The sequence below is a fragment of the Microtus oregoni genome, unplaced genomic scaffold (assembly GCF_018167655.1).
Source record: "Microtus oregoni isolate MIOR12 unplaced genomic scaffold, Mior012 000035F_ref0000213, whole genome shotgun sequence".
Taxonomy (NCBI): domain Eukaryota; kingdom Metazoa; phylum Chordata; class Mammalia; order Rodentia; family Cricetidae; genus Microtus; species Microtus oregoni.
In genome coordinates this window covers 20,972,417-20,985,028 of record NW_024543094.1, presented here as the reverse complement: position 1 = coordinate 20,985,028, position 12,612 = coordinate 20,972,417, and the positions used below count along the sequence as shown (strand labels likewise).

The following is a 12,612-nucleotide window of genomic DNA, read 5'->3' as shown; positions in this document are numbered from 1 at the left end:
TTATGCAATAGTCCAGGCAAGAGCAGTTTCTTGCCCAAATGGCTATCAAAACTCCATAACGAGGCTCTTCGATGCCCATCTTCCTCTTGAAATAGATTGGTGCTGCCAGGAGCAGAGTGTCTCATTGTCATGAAAAGTCCTCAGTTATTAAAACATTAAATGTCCTCTTCTGTAATCTTTGAAAGACATGAAGAATGTCTATCTAAAATATATCTCTATATATCTAGAAAATCTAACTAACATGACTACAAACTTGACTATTATGATTATCTATTAACTACCTATATACATTACATTTTTAAATGAACTACACAATCACAATACCTTAATCAATATCAGAAATACATATACATTTAACAAAATTGACCTTAAATCGCTATCAATAAAGCAAAATCTATACTAATGCAAATTATTCATATCTATATCATATCCCCCTTTAAATGTAAAAGAACATTTATAAACATTTTTTGGGAATTTGGGCGCAGTTATTTCTCTCCAAACTGCTTCCTGCTGAATGGGGGCGTCGTTAATTTGGTCTTTCATGGTATAACCTGTGTGCTAGTTTCATCTCAGTTGGCAGTTGAGCGAAGCAATTTTTTGAAGGCGTTCACACCAACCCTTCAGGAGGGCGTGGTCCATCATACCAAATCGGAATAGAAGAAATGAACAGCGTCTCATCCTCTGTGAAAACAAAATAAGAAACTCCTTTCCAAAGTATCATATCCTTAGATCCAAATTCATAATATCTATGTTGGATTAGTTCAGCAGTATTTATAAATAAATATCTTTTAGAATCTGTTTCTCCTTCCTCAGCATTTAAACAATTCAAAGAGAGCATAATAGCATACAGTATCAAAATTCTCTGTGTATTTTCCATCTTTGTGCAGCTTTGTTTTAACCTCTATTTTGTTTATTTTTACTTTTAACTCTTTGCTTTTTGAGACAGGTTCTCTGTATCTTTGACCTGAAGTAACTCTGTAGACCAGGCTGTCTTTGAACTCTCAGAGATCTGCCTGTCTCTGCCTCCCAGGCATTCAGGATTAAAGGTGTACACTACTACACCTTGAACTCACAGAGATCTCTTTGTCTCTGCCTTCTAGGCACTGGGATTAAAGGCATGTGCTACCACACATAACAACTCTCTTCCTTTTTTTTTTTACTTTAAGAACTTCAACTTTTAGTCTGCATATATTTTTAACACACTGTAAACCATTTAAAAATTTTCTTTGTCTTTGAATCTCTCTTTACTGTATATCTCTCTTTTTCTGACCACATGAATCTTTAATTTACCAAGCAATCTCAGTAGGACTAAAGGCGTGGCTTTGCCAGCTAGATCCAGTCCATTCCTTAGCTTTCCAGCCTCATGGCGGATATACAGGCTGTAGCCATGTTTACTGCCACAACTGTATGGCATTTCAAGGTCTCTGCCAGCAACTGAGCTACAACAGACAACACTCAAGTCCTCTCTAGGTAGCCGGCCCTCCTGCCTCAAACAGTCAGAGTTTGCCCTGGCAGGATGGCCCAGAAAGCCGGCATTTTTAAACGGTGCAGCTTTTTTCCTGCTATGGCTGAAAACCGAAAAGCATGTGTTCAGCTTTTCGTCAACACCGTTTAAGTGTTTCGTGGCAGGAACTCTTAATGAGCTGCAGGGTTTTGCAGCTAAAGCTGAGTCAGGAAGCCTCTCTCAGATGAGGCGCTTGCTTGCCTCTAGCAAGCAGAGTAGATCCGAGAAATTGTCACTATCAAGAAAACATGCTTTACTCTTTCCCAAGCTTTTTCAGGCTTTCTGTAGATTCAGTTGTCCACGTGGGCGCCATATGTAGTATTTGGGGCGGCAGGGCTGCGTCCCCCACACCCGGCCGCCCACATGGCTAGCTTATGCCCCGAAATAATTACACGGACACTGTATTCCTCCAAACACTGCCTGGCCCATTCTCTTCTAGGCTAATTCTCACATATTAATTTAGCCCACCTCTAATCATCTGTATGTAGCACCCCAAGGTGCGCTTACCGGGGAGATTCTAGCCTAGTCCATCCTGGGTCGGAGCTTCTTCCCGGGAGCAGGGCATGGCGTCTCTCTCAGGCGTCTGCTACCGAGAGAGCTGTGGAGTCTCTGAGCTCACTTCCTCTTCCTCCCAGCATTTTGTTCTGTTTACTCCTCCCACCTATCCTCTAACCAATAAAATGGGCCAGGGCAGTGCCTTTATTAGCCAATGACCTTCCTCCATCACACGCACTCACGCACACACACATGCACGCACGCACACACACACACACAAATATTTATATTGGTCTATCAGTTTAGGACATAAGACTAGTGATAAATTATTGAACCTGTCTTAGGGGTTTAGTGTACAATGACAAAGGACTTTGGGCTTTTCATAAAATAGAAATATACCTGGAGGCTGCTACCTTCCACTGGTGTGATGGTTGGTTTTGTCAGCTTGACACAAACCAGCATCATCTGGGAAGAGGGGTCCTCAGTTGAGGAAATGCCTCCATCAAATTTCAAGAACTTGTCTACAATCAGAGAATAGCTCGGAATTACCATGTGTATTTTAAGGTAGGATGAGAAGAGAGAATCTGCCATCAGTGGTTTGTTAAAAGACCATGCTGAGGGTCATGTGAATGGGGTCTGAAGTGTCCAAGCTGACAGTGTTAGTCAGCTTTGGACTTTGAGAGTACTCAGGACAAGCCAATCTTTGACTGACCTCCATCTGACAGAGCCGAATGGAAGCTGCATGGAACAGAATTGAGATGTCTCAGCTGAACCTTGTCTATACCACCACAGCACTGTGAGAAAACAAATCCTATTTATTCTAAGACACTAAGTTTTGACATGATTTTATAAGGTACTAGGTAATGGATGTAGACAGTAGAACCCAATATGGCTAAAAGTCATGGCGCCAACATATGATTTCAAAATGAACACTTTATTTGTTTTTTGGAATGAATGATTGGCTCACATGTATGGGACATAGTGAAGATTTAAGGCACAAAAGTGGTGTAGGAGGTTCTGTTCATGTGTTGCTTTCATTGGTTAATGAATAAAGAAATTGCTTTGGGCTCAGTAGGTAGGCAGAGAAGAGAGAACTGAATGCTGGGAAGAAGGGCAGAGTGAGAGAAGCCATGGATTCTCTGCCCGAGATGGACACCAGTTAGAATCTCCCATAAGCCACAGCCATGTGGCGATACACAGATTAATGGAGATGAGTTAAACTAATATGTAAGAGTTAGCCAATATGAAGTTAGAGCTAATGGCCAGGCAGTATTTTAATTAATACAGTTTCTGTGTGGTTATTTCAGGGGTAAGCTAGCCGGGCGGCCAGGACAAACAAGCGGCTCCTCTCCTTACAACACAAGAGAGTACATATGGAAGGATTCTTTCAGGGAACATTTATGCTCAGCTTGCCCCTTCAGAGCCCTCTTGGATGATGGTTAGGATGGTTTGCAAGATGACACATAAGCAAATAGCTAAAGACACATGACATGAGTGTCAGGTGGTTCATACTGTTGCAAGCATCAAGGAGAGAGAGGTAAATGCTGGTGCTCATTCTCTTTATCTTTTTTATGTAGTCCCAGACCCCAGCCTACGCAATAGTGCCACCCACATTTAGTCACATTAAGAGTGATGGGTTTTTAAAATGATAACTGGTACCAGGCTCTATTTGCCCTCATTTCTGCTCCTGGGCATGACGTCAGGAGTTAGCATCAGATACAGCAGCCACCAGGAAGGACAAAGACTTGTGAGCCAAAGACATCCCCTTCCCTGTTTCTCTCTGGGGTTTTGTCAAAGTGGCAACAAAAGTAGCAGCACAATAAAGATTTTGGCAGCAGCAGAAGCGGAGCATTTATACTGAAAAGTTCTCCCAGAAAGCAGCTGGGACACTGTGACAGTGGTGGCAGGACTGGTTTGGACAGCCCTACCATACTGTGGCAACAGAGCCAGGAGGCAAGTGTGGTGCTCCACACGATAGGGAAGGGGACAGCTAGCCATTTTAGTCAGAAAGTTGACACCAGTGGGGAGGCGTAGGAATCTAGGCTGGATCCCAAGTGCTGGTGGTGACTAGGAAGCCATAATGGAGAGAAGAAACACCATGCAGAGCAGGGGGAGGAGGAGTGAAGTGTGAGCAGATGCTGCTGAGCCTGGGAAGGCTCTGATTGTGTGTGTGCGTGCGTGTGTGTGTGCGTGTGTGCGCATATGTGTGTGCGCGTGTGTGCACACATGTGTGCATGTGTGTGTATGTGTGTGTCTACGTGTGTGCATGTGTGTGTGAGCATGCATGTGTGTGTATTCTAAAACAAGTTGTTGGTTTAACTCTATGTGGAAGTGGCAAAGAAATATTGTAGAGTTATTATTACATGCCATATTTCAGACTAATGTGATGTAATATAAGTCCTGGGGAGAGCGAGTCTATTGCTTAGCAGGCTCTTGGGCAGGGAGGATGGCCAGGAGCTGACTGAAGGTGCTGTAGGGCAAGATACCTTCGGAATAAGTAATTTGCTCATTGAAATATATTGGGAGCATTTTTTTCTCTGTGTGAATATGACCTAATCTCTTTGAGTCAGAAAAGTTTCCTACTAAATAAATCCTTAGTCATCTGTTGCAAAGAAAATTAGTATAGAACCATCAACCTACTGGCCTTCTTTTCACCCTGAGTCAGGTCCTGCTTTCGTATCTGCTGTGATTCAGGTACATGGTAATCTTGAGAGCTTTGGATTGGCCAGGGGGAAAAAATTAAAGAGAATTTTAAAAAAAGATTAGAATCAGTCCTTCGTTGACTTTAGTCTCCAACTACCCTTTCATGAGGATGGGGAGGAAAACCTGGGTCGGGGGTTCCGAGTCTTCAGTTGGCTGGGAATTTGTGTAATTATAACAAACTCCTGAGTTTTCTTCCAGAAGTATTTGGCAGGAATTCAACTGTCTGGAGAGAGAGAACAGAGAGGGAAGGAGGGAGGGAAGGAGAACACAGGAAGGAGATAACACAGAGAGACAAAGACAGAGATACACAGAGACACAAAGACACAACAGAGCAAGGAAGCAACAGAGACACCCAGAAGGATTTAAGAGACTCACAGAGACAGAAAGATAGAGACAGAAAGACAAACAGAGGGACAGACACAGAAACAGAACAAGGGACAGAGACACAGAGAAAGACAGACAAAAAAGACACACACTTACAAAGACAGAAAGATGAGAGAAAGCACACACAAGCAGGTGCATAATGAGTTTTACATTGTGGACCCAGTGAATTTGCATCTATCACCTTCCATTAGGCAGGTGACAATTTTTCCTTCTACCTTCCTGTTCTTTCTGGGGTCCCCAAGCTAACCAAAGTAAAACAACACAACAGAGGCCCCTGCTACCCGACCCACGACCTGGAGCATTCATCTCTGTCCATAGAGCCAACCATAGCTGAAGGTTCGGGGGGCGTGGTCGGATACTCGGGGCGTGGCCTGGAGCATGGGGCGTGGTCTAGTGGTGACTCAGCGGCCCCGGCCCACCCCCGGCCCGCCCCGGCTCTTAATTCTGACGCGTGGGGCCGCGGGGTGTGAGAGCCGCCCAGAGCCGGACGGGCTTCGGAGTCGGGGCGTTGCAACCGCCGTCGGAACCGCCCTCTCGCCACCTCGGCGGCCAAGGTGCCGGCTACCACCGCTAGCAGCGGAGCGCGCCGGGGAGCAGCGCGCCTTTGTGCGAGGTAGGCTGGCTCCACACTTACTTCACACACAAAGACGCGGGGCTTACGAGGCGGCCGCCCGCGGGGATACAGCGACGCCTGTCTGACCCCGGTCCGGGGGACCCTGTCGTTGGCCAGCAGCGCCGAATGGCTTCGCGGTCCTTCGGGCGCAAGCCGGCGCCGGGGAGCCGGGTGGCCCTGCGCTGCCTGGGAAGGTCGAGGGTGCAGGGCCCGGGCGGGGCCCCGATGGAGGGGCGCTGGGGGCCGAGGGGCCCCTGGAGAGGGGGGAATCCGGGCTGCTGCTCTGCTCATTGTTGTATCCTCGGCCCTGCAGACCCAGACCCTGAGACCCTGGCTGCAAGGCTGCGCGGCCAGATGCCAGTCTTGCCTGCCCCGGCGGCAGGATGGGGTCAGCGGCCCGACGCCAGCCCCTGCTCGGCAGACAAAGGCGGGGTCGCGCTGCTTAGAAAGGTGGTGGTGACACTGTTTCCTTTCTGCAAGTTACTTTTCTGTGTTGGACTCGGCGGCGGTGCCGCTTTGAGTCCGGCAATGCCAGGAGATTGGGTGATGTCTACGCATAAGAAGTCCCTCTATTTATTTTGTCTGGGTTCCGTGATTGCCTCCTGAAACATTTCTGGGTGACTGGGAGTAATCGGATCCATCAGAGCCAAGTTTTGACATGTGTGCGGGAAGTGAAGCGTACCAGCTCTTTGAAATTTAGAGGGCTCCGGTTGAGGGAATGAAGTGCAGACACCAGCCACACCAGTCCCTTCTCAGAAAAATTTTTGTCTGGGACTGCTAAGCGGAGTTATTTGGTTAGAATGGGTTCGACCCTGAAGGGGCTAACAGGAGACCAGAATGAGGCATGTTAGACTTGTCATTCTGCCTTGGAGGAGCCTCCTTGCTATCAGGGAGGCCGGGGTCTTCTCTAAGCATGCCACCCCTCTATCATTTGCAAGTGTTAGCTGTTAAAGTTCCTTTAACCTCTCAGAGGTGCCCGTCAAGGGAAGATTTCTTAGTGTTTATAGTTTCAGGCTTTACACTTCCAATTATATAACGATTATATTTGTGAAAAATCTCAAAAAAAAAAAAACCAGAAAAAAGAATTCACTCATGTGGCCATCACCCAAACATATCGTGAGGATGAAAGCATGTTTGCTTCATTCGTGTTAGGGAAGTGTGTGTGTGTGTGTGTGTGTGTGTGTGTGTGTGTGGAGAGAGAGAGAGAGGGAGAGAGAGAGAGACTAAATGAACACATTACTCTTTCCTAACCTTTGTATTTGTCTAAAGTGTGACATTTAATAATGTAACTTTGCAATATTCCTTTGCCACTTTCACGGAGGATTAGACCATCAACTTGTTTTGGAATATATTTTCTCAGTCTTGCCAGTAACTACTTTTTCAGAAGGGAGAGGGATGATGAAGGAAAAGTAATGTGTTCTGCAGTTTACTGGAAAGAGGTAAACACACACGCATATACATATGTCTGTGGATATATATTCTTTGAATTTCAGGAGTAGCTTGGGACTGACTGTTTAAAAAGCAAATAAATCTTCTTACTTTAAAAATACTCTGAGATTTGGGACTTGGAGGCTTGGCTCAGTTGTCAAGAGCACTTGTTGCTCTTGGAGAAGACCTAGGGTTCAATTCCCAACACCCACATAGTGGCTCACAACCATCTGTACATCCAGTTATAGGGCATCTAACACCCTTGACTTCAGTAGGCAACAGACAAGCACATGGTATACTTGCAGGCATGTAGGCAAAACACTCATGCACATGAAATAATAAACGATTTTAGAAAATTCTGAGGTTCATGAGACCTGCGTGACGGAAAGAGCTGCTTTGTAGAAAGAATGGCAGTGGTTTTCTGGATGCATCCATGCATGCTTCAGACAGTTTGAGTTGAGAAAGGAAAACCAGCTTCCCCTGTGTAGTTTGAGTGTCTGAAAAGTCATTCAGCTCTATATTTGACCAGTGGACATGTCTGTCATTACTTTTATTTTCCCCTTGTAAAAAGTTTGATCTTTGAATTCTTTAATATTCCAAGTAGAACGAAGCCTTTGAGACAGCCTTTTAGAAGCAGGGTTGAGGAGATGATGCAATGGGTTTGAAGCCAGGAGACGTCACGAGGAGGAAGTTGTGGCCGCGTGCTCTCAGGTTCACGGTTTGGTTGCTCTCCCTCCCATTTGGAGTTTGCATCTGTACTCTGGGGTTCCTTAATCTGCAAGCACACTTGCTTTCAGTAGTTGCAGGGTTGTAGTGACCCCTAGATGAGGGCAGAACACATAGCCTCTGTAGTCATCCGTGATGCTCTCCTAGTCCTGGCCCTTTGCTACGTAATAGAACCTGAAGAAAGCCCAGGAGGAAAGAGCAGCATGCCCAGCTCTTATTTTCCACCTCCTCTGTGGAACTTTGGACAGTGTGGGAACAACAGCCAACTTAGAGCTCGGGTCAGAGTTTGGAAGTTCTATTCTGTTGCCATGCCAGATGAGAGCCTGTTGTTGGAGCGTCCAGTATCAGGGTCAGAGAGTCCATTCCTGAAGTGGTTGAAAGACTTGTTTTGTAGTTGAGAGACCTGCTCAAGAAATCGTGTCCCTGACCTGCGGGAGCCAGGTGCTGTCACTCATCCACTCATTGCTCTGGCTCTTGTCTAAAATGCAAATGCTGCAAGTGCAGGAAGGAAGGAAGGAAAGGAGGGAGGGAGGGAGGGAGAAAGGGAGGGAGGGTCTTCACTGCCTTTCCTGCAATGACTGAGGGGTAGAAGACTTCTCACCGAAAGTGGGCCACGGATGAGGACTGTCAGGGTTTCAGTGTCTCAGCTCTCTAGAATTCATTGTTAAGAGTGTTGTTAGAAACTGGGCTTGGGAGTTTGGTTCAAAGAGGGCTGGATTTTCAGCCATTTGTGGAAATCCCAATTTCTAGAAATATGTGCTGAGTCTAGAAAAAGTGCCAGGGAGAAATTGTCTTGCTTTGGGGCTCACTGGCTTCGTACTGAGCTGGAGTGAAGGTCACTGTATGCATCCATAGCTGTGCCTAACTTTGGCATGATCCCCTGAGAATTTCCCACTTCCTTGTCTCTTTCCCCCTGTCTAATCTTTGCCTGTTCTTGCTTTTCCTGCTTGAAGCAATGTATGATTTTCTCTTTTCCTTCCTGTGGAGAAGTGCTGAGTCTTTCCCATCTGAACTTTTCCTCACCCCGAGTACTTGTGGTAATGCCCTTAAAGGAACGGATGCTTGCTTTCTTTCACCTATTATCACGGGTCTGAGCCTCAGCTGTGAAATGCAGTGATTTGGAAAGCTGGCTTAGGTTACCATTTAGACGTGGTAAATGGATGGAGACTTTCTGAGGTGGCTGGGGAAGCTTTGTCTAGGTAGGTGCTTAGGGGCCAGGCACCGAATTTATTGTAGTTGACAGGAGCAACTAGGCCCTCATAGCAGGGTAGGCAAGGGAGGTACTTTAAGAGTTGTACAAAGGGACCCCACATTGTTAATGGCTGTTACTTGTAGAGCTGAAGCTGGAAGTAGCCCTTTTTTATTTGAGCTGTTTTAGATAGAATGATGGAAACCACAGGGCAGGATGGGATTAAGTTCCTAACCATGTGAAGTCTGGTGTGGCCTGGCAGGCACTTGGAGCCGAGAGTATAGTTGCCCAGGGCCTGCTCACTGGGGCCAACTGAATTAACAGGGGGCTGCTGTGTTTTGTCTATAATTTGACTGATATATTGAAACAGTTTCTAGTGCAGAATTGAGTGACTGAGAGATTTCACAGTATGTTTTCATTGTCCTCACTGAAGGTAGCCTCAGGGCCAGCAGCCTGCGAAGTTGGGTTGTTGCCGTGGCACGGTGGGTGTCCTGACCTGCAGGGATTCTGAGAGACAAATATCAGTGATACACAGAGATCAGCCCGCTGCAGCTGTGTTTCCTCCCCCATTTCTGGAAATTCTATTACAGATGAAGAGATAACCAGAGGAGTTTGCAGGAAAATAGTGAGAGAGTGGTTTCAGGGTATTCCCAAACGTGGCTGGGATACAGGAAGGGAGAGGGGATAGTTTCAGGAGGGCTGTGTTTCAGAGGAACACAGGGCAGCCCTACCAAAGATGTGTAAAGGTGTAAACCCGGGCCTGTAGTTGGTCTGCCCTCTGTAGTGGGGTGCGTGTGTGACACACTCGTGTGAGATCACGAGGGAGATGTGAGTTGGTGTTGGTGACAGTGGTATTCAGTCCACACTGGCAGACATGGAGTGCGGGTGGAGCATGCTGCAGGGATTAAGGAGGAAAGCCTCAATCCGCATGCCCTGGGTTGCAGCTGATTAAGCCCTGCTGGTCATGAGACGTGCAGAAAGCTTTAGGTAGGGAATTTGCTGAGCCTCTGTAAGCTTCCTAAGAGTGAATTATTAAGTCTGCTCTACAACAAGGTAGAATACAGATTATAGTTTGATGGCTTTTTAAAAAGACTTGAAATATTTTCATTATAGAGCACCGAGAGAGGGCTCAGTTGGTAAAGCTCTTCCCACACAAGCATGAGGACCTGAGTTCAGATCCAGTGTGTGCTGCAGTTTAGGTCCTGGGAGGCAGAGACAGGAGGACACCTGGGTCATGTACGTCGTTGCTGACCACAGGTGTGACCCTGGACAGCTGCTATCTGGACGATTGCTTGACTGAAACGTCACGACTGTTGGTTGGGAAGTCCCCATCTCCCTCCTGCTCAGCCCTTTCAACCATCGTCCTTCCCTTGGACTCCGTGAACCTGATTATTAGATACTTCACAGAATGTCACCATGCAGCATTGGCCCCTCTGCAACTTGCTGTCTTCACTAGCCTGACCCCTTCCGGGTTCATTAAGGTTGTAGTATACCATTGAATTTCCATCCGTGTATACTACATTTGTCCAGAACTGTTGTTCCTGCAAAATTTCTAGAGGAAAACAGGAAGCCCTCATGACGTTGCCCTTTGAGGTGGTTTTATGGATATGAGACAGAACATAAAAAACTCAAAAGCAAATGGAAATCCCGTTTAAGCACAAGCCTTAGCACAGCAGAGGAAACGAAGCAGCGTGGAAGGGCAGCGTTCAGAGTCAGTGATGATTTGCCGGGCATTTAGCTAAAGAGGACTCATCTCCCGATACATCAAGAACTTCAGGCACTCAGTGGTGAAGAAGGCAAATTAAAATGGGTAGGAACTGGAACCCGCATTTCACCTGCAGTCTTGGAAACTGAGTTTTAGTAAGGCAGCGTGTCACGTGCTGGTACAGGGTGCCCGGAGGGGCCGGGGACTCGGTCCCCCTCTTCATCTGGCCTCTTGTCTCATCTTGGTCCCTGGAGAGTTTTAAGGATAACCTTGTTGTGATATTAGACATTCCATGTTGTGTTCTGTTTTCCTGAAGTGTCGTAGTGAGGTGTGTGAGAGAGAAGGTTGTGGAACCCTGACGTCGATGTTCAGAGTGTACGCTCTGAGAGTGGAAATGAAGCCTCGGGTTTTTAGGTGTCTGAGCCTGACGGATGCTAAGTTTATAAGACTTGCATACTCATGGCATAAACCCCACAGTCTAGGTGAGCACAGGTTGTTTATGAGTGTCCAAGATAGAGATACAAAAACCCCTGTGTCTTGGACAAAGTCAAGAATGTTAATTTGGATGTCTCTATGTAAATGTGTAATGTTCTTCCCCTAAAACACTGACGCTATTTGAAATAGATACAACTGTGACAACTGAGGGCTTAAGTGTGACAAAAGTTCATTCCAAGGCTCCATTTCCCTCCCTGTCTCGCTCCTTCTCCCTTTCTTTTTCCTCTGTGGTTGCACAGAGTAATACAGTGAGCTTGGAAGAGAGAAGCCTCGGCTACAGCCAGGCTTACATTAAATTAGTACATGGATTGAGACAAGCTGTTCAGCTTCCTCCTTTGTAAGTGGAGATCACTGTTACCTTCATGTCTTTATACTCCATGATGTACCTACCCTGTGACTGTCAGCTGTTGCGGATAGAGCATGCCCCAGGGGTCTCAGAACACAGGTCACTCCTTAGGAGATGGTGTCAGGAGCAGGACTGGGATGGTGAGGAAGACACTCTGCACTTCCTGTAGGTCCTGCTGTGATGGTCCCCTCTTCAGTTATCCTGTGCTCACAGAACTGGAAGCATCATAGACTAAAGTTCGACGTAGGCTGTTAAGGATCCTATATTCCTATCTGTAAAATACAATAATAGCAACAAATGCAAATACTGGCAATGTAATTATTACCAACTCACAGTTTTTGGTAGTGTCCTGTGTAGTAGACTAAATGCTTTATGAAATTGTTCATTTAGCATTAAGGAATGCTGGTTTGTACCAGTCCATATTGCAGACTGTAGGGTCTGGGGATGGAACAGACCAAAGTCCCACTCGTTTGGAGTTAGTGTGCTAATGACTTATTGACAGTAAATAAATACACAGATGAGGTAGTTCTTATGGCCATATGCCAAGGAAGCAAGTCTGGTTGTGGGCTGCAACCTGCTGCAGAGGAAGTGGTGCCTTAAGAGGGTGAGGGTCCTGCTCTGAGTTTTGAACAAGTCTGTAACGCACTCCAGTTAGTCTGAGCAGAGTGAAGGGCTTGAGGTCCTTGGGAGCTTGCTATAGAAGGAAGCACAGGAAGGCTAATGAGGATGGAGCCAGGTGGGCAGGCAAGAGGAAGGGTTTGAGATGAGCTATGAGGTCCCATGGTGAGGAAACTGGCTGATACAGAAGCCATGGAAGCATCCTGAGCAGGGGTGGGAGAGATGGCTGTGCATTTTCTGCCTGTCTCTCTGGCTGTGGAGAGTAGTGGTGGCTTCTGAGGGTCCAACAGAGACGCAGGAAGGTCAATGGAAGTAGATGTTTGTGTGTACCTGAGATGCTCTAGCGGCTACATGCAGTTGGTGAGAGGGAGCTGGATGGTATAGTTTGAAGATGGGCCATAGCGAC

The 12,612-nt window shown here is 46.6% G+C and overlaps 1 protein-coding gene across 3 annotated transcripts in view; it reads left to right on the top strand.

Moving 5' to 3' along the window:
• The window catches only part of Fam107b (family with sequence similarity 107 member B), a 215,900-nt gene that overhangs the window by 143,399 nt on the left and 59,889 nt on the right, over nucleotides 1-12,612 (top strand). The window contains exon 1 of one of the 3 annotated variants that reach the window (XM_041630742.1): nucleotides 5,555-5,699. The exons of the other annotated variants lie outside the window; for them this stretch is intronic. The gene's annotated coding sequence lies outside the window, so the exon portion shown is untranslated. Of the gene's footprint in view, nucleotides 1-5,554; nucleotides 5,700-12,612 lie in introns of those variants that run through there. 3 annotated transcript variants of the gene reach the window in all.